Below are 8,932 nucleotides of genomic sequence, written 5' to 3'. Positions count from 1 at the left end.
AGAATTGCATCCCCCCCCCCCCCCCCGCAAAAAGAAATCACTAAAGCCAAAAAAGCCATAACACAAAACACCCAGGAAATCTGGGACACCATGGTAAGGCCAAATCTAAGAATAATAGGGATAGAAGAAGGAGAATACCAATACAAAGGAACAGAAAATATATTCAACAAAATTCAAGAAAAAATCTTTCCCAACTTAAAGAAGGAAATACCTATGAAGATACAAAAAGCTTATAGAACATAAAATAGACTAGACTCCCCCCAAAATCCCCTCACCATATAATAACCAAACCACAAAACACACAGAATAAAGACAGATTACTAAGAGCAGCAAAGGAAAAAGGTCAAGTGATTTATAAAGGCAAACCCATCATAATTACACCTGACTTCTCAATGGAGACTCTGAAAGCCAGAAGGTCCTAGACAGACATAATGCAGATACTAAGAGACCACAGATATAAGCCCAGACTACTATACTCAGCAAAACTTTCAATCAACATAGACAGAGTACACAAGACATTTCAAGACAAAACCAGATTTAAACAATACCTATCCACAAATACAGCCCTACAGAAAGTACTAGAAGGAGAAATCCAACATAAGGAATTTAGACACACCCACAAAAACACAGGCAACAGATAACCCCACAGCAGCAAATCCCCCAAAAGGGAAATACACACATACTGCCACCAAAAGATAACAGGAATGAACAATCACTGGTCATTAGTATCCCTTAATGTCACTGGACTCAATTTGTCTAAAAAAAGACACAGGCTAACAGAATGGATATAAAAACAGAATCCATCCTTCTGCTGTACACAAGAAACACATCAACTTCAAAGATAGGCACTACCTCAGAGTAAAAGGTTATGAAAAGACTTTCCAATCAAATGGACATAAGAAGCAAGCTGGTGTAGCTATTTTAATATCAAACAAAATAGATTTCAAACTAAAATCAATCAAAAGAGATAAAAAAGGACATTACATATTTATCACAGGAAAAATCTACCAAGATGAAGTCTTAATTCTGAACATTTATGCCTCAAATACAAGGGCATTCACATTTGTGAAATAAACATTACCAAAGATTAAATTGCACATCAAACCCCATACACTAGTAGTGGGAGACTTCAATACCCACCTCTCACCAATGTCTCAATCAATGTCTGCCAGACAGAAACTTAACAGATATAAGGAGTCTAATAGATATTATGACTCAAATTGATTTAATAGATATCTCTAGAACATACCCTACCACAAAAGAATATACCTTCTTCTTAGCACCCCATGGAACATTCTCTAAAATTGACCACATACTTGGTCGCAAAGCAAATCTCATCAGATAGAAAACAAAACAAACAAAGCCTTGGAACTACCTCCTGTATTTTATCAGACCACCATGGCTTGACGTTAGATTTCATCAACAACAAAAATTACAGAAAGTCTACAATCTCATGGAAACTGAATAATGCTCAACTGAATCACCCGTGGGTCAAGGAAGAAATAAAGAAAGAAATTAAAGACTTAATAGAATTCAATGAAAGTGAAAATACAACATACCCAAACTTATAGGACACTGCAAAAGCAGTGCTGAGAGGAAAATTCATAACACTAAATGCTCACATAAAAAAGTTGGAGAAATCTCACACTAGTGACTTAACAGCACACCTTAAAGCTCTAGAACAAAAAGAAGCAAACACACCCAAGAGGAATAGATACCAGGAAATAATAATATTGAGGGCTGAAATCAATAAAATAGAAACAAAGAGAACAATACAAAGAATCAATGAGAAAAATAGTTGGTTCTTGGAGAAAATCAACAAGATGCACAAGCCCTTATCCAAACTAACCAAAAAGCAAAGAGAGAGAGAGCATCCACATTAACAAAATCAGAAATGAAAAGGGAGACATAACAACACAATGAGGAAATCCAGGGAACCATCAGGTCATACTTCAAAAACTTGTACTCCTCAAAATTGGAAAATCTAAAAGAAATGGACAATTTTCCTGGATAGATACCACGTACCAAAATTATATCAAGGGCACATAAACAATTTAAATAGAACTATAACCCCTAAAGAAACAGAAACTGTCTTTAAAGGTGTACCAACAAAAAAGCACAGGATCAGATGGTTTCAGCAAAGAATTCTGTCAGAATTTCAAAGAAGAGTTAAATACCAACACTCTTCAAACTGTTATGCACAACTGAAACATAAGGAACACTACCAAACTTTTTTTTATGAGGGTACAGTTTCTTTGATACCTAAACCACACAAAGATGCAACAAAGAAAGAATTACAAACCAATCTTTCTCATGAACAGTGATGCAAAAATACTCAATAAAATACTGGCAAATCAAATACATGAAAACATAAAAAAAAATCATCCATCATGATCCCAGAGATGCACAGATGGCTCAACATACAAAAATCTGTCTGTGTAATACATCATCTAAACAAACTAAAAGAAAAAAAAAACCACATGATCATCTCATTAGATGCTGAAAACCCTGCAGCAAAATCCAACACTCCATCATGACAAAGGTCTTGGAGAGATCAGAAATACAAGGAACATACCTAAACATAATAAAGGTATTTACAGCAAGCTAACAACCAACATCAAATTAAATGGAGAGAATCTCAAAGCAATTCTACTAAAATCAGGAACAAGACAAGGCTATCCACTCTCCCCATATCAAAAATATAGTACTCAAAGTTTTAGCTAGAGCAATAAGACAACAAAAGCAGGTCAAAGGGATACAAATTGAAAAGAAAGAAGCCAAACTTTCTGTATTTGCAGATGATATGATAGTATACATAAGTGACACCAAAAGCACTAGGGAACTCCTATAGCTGATAAACACCTTCAGCAATGTGGTGGGATACAAGATTAACTAAAAAAATCAGTAGCTTTCCTATATACAAATGATAAATGGGCTGAAAAAGAAATCAGAGAAACACCACTCTTGACAGTAGCCACAAATAATATAAAACACCTTGAGGTAACACTAACTAAGCAAGTGAAAGACATGCATGGCAAGAACTTTAAGTCCTTGAAGAATGAAATTGAAGAAGATATTTAAAAAATGGAAAGATCTCACATGCTCATAATAAAAATGTCAATCTTACCAAAAGCAATCTATAGATTCAATGCAATCCCCATCAAAATCCCAACACAATTCTTCACAGACCTCAAAAGAACAATACTCAGCTTCACATGGAAAAACAGAAAACTCAGGATAGCCAAAACATTCCTGTACAATAAAACAACCCCTGGAGGCATCACCATCCCTGACCTCAAGCTCTCCTGTAGAGGTATAGTAATAAAAACAGTTTGTTATTGGCATAAAAACTGACATGTGGACTAATGGAATCAAACTGAAGACCCTGACATTAATCTACATACCTATGAGCACCTGACTTTTGATAAAGAAGCAAAAACTACACAATGGAAAAAGAAATTATCTTCACCAAATTGTGCTGGCATAACTGGATTTCAACATGTAGAAGATTGCAAATAGATCCATATCTATTGCCATATACAAACCTCAAATCCAAGTGGATTAAAGATCTCAAAATAAATCCAGTTACACTGAACCTGATAGAAGAGAAAGTAGGAAGTAGCCTTGAGTGCATTGGCACAGGATACCACTTCCTAAATATAACTTCAGTAGCACAGACACTGAGAGCTAAAATTAATAAATGGGACCTCCTGAAACTAAGAAGCTTCTGTAAGGCAAAGGACATGGTAAATAAGACAACACAACAGCCTACAGAATGGAAAAAGATCTTCACCAACCCCACATCTGACAGAGTGCTGATCTCCAAAATATATAAAGAACTCAAGAAACTACACATCAAATCACCAAACAATCCAATTTAAAAAGTGGGCTACAGAGTTAAACAGAATTCTCAACAGAAGAATCCCAAGTGGCTGAAAGACATTTAAGGAATTGCTCAACATCCTTAGTCATCAAGAAAATCCAAATTAAAATGACTCTGAGATGCCATCTTACACCTGACAGAATGGCTAAGATCAAAACCACTGATGACAGCTTATGTTGGAGAGGATGTGGAACAAGGGGAACACTCCTCCACTGTTAATGGGAGTGCAAACTTATACAGCCACTTTGGAAATCAGTATGGCGGTTTCTCAGAAAATTGGGAATCAAATCAATCTACCTCAAGACCCAGCTATACCACTCTTAGGCATATACCCAAGGAATGCTCAATCATACTACAAGGACACATGCTCAACTATGTTCATAGCATCATTATTCGCAATAGCCAGAACCTAGAAACAACCTAGATGCCCCTCAACTGAAGAATGGATAAAGAAAATGTGGTATTTATACACAACAGAGTACTACTCAGCAGTAAAAAGTAATGACATCATAAAATTTGCAGGCAAATGGATGGAGCTAGAAAATATCATCCTGAGTGTGGTAACCCAGACTCAGAAAGACAAGCATGGTATGTACACACATAAGTGTATACTAGATGTAAAGCAAAGAATAACCAGACTACAACCTATAGCTCCAGAGAAGGACCCTAAGAGGGTCACATAGAATGCCCTGGTAATGAGATATCCTAAGTAAAGTGGCAGTGAGTGGAGTCAATGGAGGGTAGGGGATGGGGTATGGGAGCATTGGGGAATGGGATGGTCGAGCTGGAACAGGGGCAGAATGGGAGAGCAATGAGAGAGATATCATGAGAGAAGGAGACATCATGGGGTTAAGGAGAAACATAGTACAAGGAAAGTTCCCAGGAATCCACAAGGATGACACCAGCTTAGACTACTAGCAGTGGTGGAGGGGGGTGTCTGAGCTGGCCTACCCCAGTGATCAGATTGGTGAATGCCCTGTCATTATAGAGCCTTCATCCATGTAACTGATGGAAAAAGATGCAGAGAGCCATGGCCAAGTACCAGGCCAAACTCCAAAAGTCCAGTCATAGAGAAGAAGGAAGAGGGACTCTTTGAGCAAGGAGCATCAAGGCCATGATGGTGAACTTACAGATACAACTGAACGAAGCTAGTGGGAACTCATGATCTTCGGACTAACAGTTGTGAAGCCTGCATAAGACTGGAGTGGGCCCTCTGTATGGGGGAGACAGTTGTGTGTCTGTTTGAGGGGCCCCTGACAGTGGGAATATTTTCTATCGCTGGTGCATGAACTGTCTTTTTGGAGCCCATTGCCTATGGTGGGACACCTTGAACAGCCTTGATGCAGGGGAAGGGACTTGGACCTGCCTCAGCTGAATGTACCGGGCTTTGCTGACTCCCCATGGGAGGCCATACATTTTCAGAGGAGGGTCTGGGGGTGGACTGGGGGGGGAAGGCTGTGAAGGAGTGGGAAGAGGGACGAGGGGGAATCTGTGGTGCATATATGGAATCAATAAAAAATTTCTTAATAAAAATAAAATTAAATGAATTAAAAAAAATTCCCTTGTAGTTAAAAAAATAAAGACAACCAGAGGAAATTTACTGAACAAAAGAGGTTGAGTGAGTGAAGGAGGAGGAGGGAAGGAAGCTAAGTAATGGGGGAGTAGGAACAGAGTTGAACACTCCTGCAGGCTTCCATACCCTCTTCAGTGCTAACCTGTTTCGGGGATGGGGGAGTTGGCATTTCAGCAGAGTTTTGCCATATGTGGCTGGAGGCAATATAGTAATGTTGAAAAAGCCTCTATGCAGTTCTAAAAACTGGAACCAGCAAAATTCACAGAAATTAAGAACTCCTGAAAACTGTAGTAAGTGTTCTACCAGTTTATTAAAACTGCATTTATCAATGCTAAAACTCTGAAGCCTGTTTATCCTTTACTATGAATATTGTGAAAAAGGCAAATGTGTCTGTATTTTTAACAGAAAATTTAACTAATAAACTAATGAGCTATCAAGGTGATTGTATCCTTGTGGGCCTGGGGGAGATCTATTAAACTGGTAAATCTATCAGTATCCTAGTCATAAAACACCATCAGATCTGAGAAGGATAAATTTTATCCTAGTAAGCAGAAGTGATACAGCTTACTGGCTACCTAGGCTGCTACCCCAGGTTTCTCCAATGGTCCCAGGTGTAGATGTAACCAACCGTCTTATTAAATAAGAAACACAGAACCAATGTAAAAGAGAAAGCTGAGAGGTCAGAGCTCAGAGCTAAAATCTCACCCTTCCTCCTGCGGTGTCCCAGCTTCCCGAAAGAGAGCTATATCCTGTCTGTCCGTCTTTTCATAGTATTTTGTTCTGCCTTCTCATTGGTTGTAAACCCAAACACGTGACTGCCTCGTCACTGTCTGTATGTACAGCCCCCCAGGTCTTAAAGGCATATGTCTCCAATGCTGGCTGTATCCCTGAACACACAGAGATCTATGGGATTAAAGGCGTGTGCCACCACCGCCACACTCTTGCTATGGCTCTAATAGCTTTGACCCCCGGGCAACTTTATTTATTAACATACAATCAAAATCACATTTCAGTACAATTAGAATACCACCACACCCAGGTCAGTGTCAGTCTTCAGTTACCAGGCCCATAAGATCTGATAGACTTGTCTATGGAGTAGGAATTTGGGGAGACTGGCCTACCTTTTCTTGGAAAAGCAGGGTAATCAATTCCCCAGTGTCCTGCTGGTCCACACTCTGGAGAGGGTCTTAGCAGCAGTTAAGGTGCAAAACAGTTTTTTGGTCTGTGGCTGGCTTTGCTACATTTAAAGCAAACTCCAGGTAGAATTTCTTTTTTGGCTATCCATTTTCTTTGGATGAGATAGGGGAGTGGTGTCAGGAATTGGCATGTCTCCATTATGAGAAGCTTTTTAAATTAAATGCCATATTCTCAGATCTCTGAAGTATTTGAGGATCAAGGGATCATTATCTGTTAGACATAAGCACTTTAGTATCTCTAGAATGCAAAACCCAGTTTTAACAGTACAAACAATTAAGTGTTTCTAAAATCAATACCATGGGGATTATTCTTATGTTACAAAATCTGTCTGCCAGCAAGATGCAACCCTCTGCATGAATGTATGGAGGTGCAGCTTTAATTCCTCATTAAACCAGCATTGTTTTAAATCATATCTTTGATAAACCTTGTTTTTAGGACAGGAAAGGAATTATGCAAAAATCTATCCTAATCCAAAATATTTTAGAGATCTGTGGACTCTTGGTGGGTCCACTCCATGTGGTCACCTTTATTCAAGATGGCAATGAAGTCATGTGACCTCTCTCTTCTCCCCCCCACCCCCCTTAGTCACAATGGTGTCTGCCCAGACAGCTATACTTAAAGTAGCGGCAGATCACATGTTGTTTTCCAAGTCAGTTCCAATTTGGAGTTACCAGTTTTAAATTAATTTCTCTCTCTCTCTCTCTCTCTCTCTCTCTCTCTCTCTCTCTCTCTCTCTCTCTCTCTCTCTCTCTCTCTCTCTTTCTTACAGATTTTTAACCATACCAATTTCTTAGCTGGTTTTTTGTTTTTGTTTTGTTTTGTTTTTTTTTGCTTAATAAGATGGAACAGCATAAAATAACTTTCTCTGTCATTACATCAGATTCAGGGCCAGAAAATCCCAGAGGCAAATTCTGAGCCCAGGGCAGCTAGTTGTAATAGCAACAGCTGAAACATGGAACACATAAACTCGGGCATCCAAGACCAATCAAAAACAAGCATTCATTGGCTACATACATTTAATTATCCAACTGAGCCTGAAGTAAACATACAGGCACATATCCACCCATACACACAAAATAGACAGGACTATTTTGAACAGAAAGACAAACCAAAATTTCCACGGGAAACTATGTCAGATAAGCAACTAAAAAATCCTGTGTGGGGGCCCACAGAGACTCCATAGTGTGTCCTTATTCCATCTTGACTCAAGGTCAGAGTGTCTGAACTTGTTTCACTCTGCAAGGCTGCATAATAGAATGTTTTGGCCAAAGGCGTGGTTACTCCCCAAGGCTGGATAACAGAATGCTTTGCTGTAAGGTGTGGCTACTAGATATTTTGAGAATTAAGGACGTGCTTACATTCATCTGTACTTTGTCCTTGAAAGGGGGAGATCTTTTGCCTCTCCCTTTGCTGGTGTATAAAAAGCCTGTGAGGAATAAACTCAAGGCGACTGTGATATTGACCCAAAGACCTCCCAATGTCATTCTGTGTCTCTATCTTTTCCTTTATGTCTCCATTTTTCCTAGCTATTATTTCTTAATCCTAACTCCTCCCTTCAAAGACTGTTTGATAGTCAGGTGGGACCTGATAACCCTGAAATAAGTTTACAGTATATAGCAGCATATAAGAAACTATAGTAATAAAAGATGCTTCCTGGACATAATGCAGCTCCTAACGGGCCAACCTGTGTGACTGGTGCTGGGTGCCTCAGGCACCAGAGCCTGGAGGAGAAGGCACTGCAGAAGAAGCTGAAAAGCAGAGTAGCAGTGCACACTGCCTGAGATGGGAAGAAAGCCTGGATGAGCAAGCTAGAACAGTAAATGGAGGATTTGGAAGAAGTGCAGACAGGTGCAGGCAATGAGAAAAGGTCTTTTGCAGGAAGAATCCCTGCATGGCCAGACCAAAAGCCAGGAAAGACAAAGTGGGAACCCTTTGTTTGGGCCTTACCAAGGCATGTCACATCAGGAACAACAAGAGTTAGTGCTGTTGTGCCCAGATCATGACCCCCAGAGAGACCACCAAAGACGAGCATGCTGGAAAGCAAAAGCAAGGTTTAATTCTGGATATCCGAAAGCAATACAAGCCTAGGCAGGGACTTTGTCCAATACATCCAACGCAGTGGAGGCTGGAGGAAGTGCCTGCCTGTCTGCAAGCTTAGTTTTTAAAGGGAAAATCACAAGGTTACATCATTTAGGGGTGCTAGTACAGGTATAAATCTGATTGGCTCACTTCTAGGGGCTTTCTAGAAATCATGGCTTAATCTTACTTCTAAGGGAGCG

This window comes from Peromyscus maniculatus, chromosome 12 (genome assembly GCF_049852395.1).
Source record: "Peromyscus maniculatus bairdii isolate BWxNUB_F1_BW_parent chromosome 12, HU_Pman_BW_mat_3.1, whole genome shotgun sequence".
In the NCBI taxonomy this organism is placed as follows: Eukaryota; Metazoa; Chordata; class Mammalia; order Rodentia; family Cricetidae; genus Peromyscus; species Peromyscus maniculatus.
Note: the sequence above shows the minus strand (reverse complement) of the source record.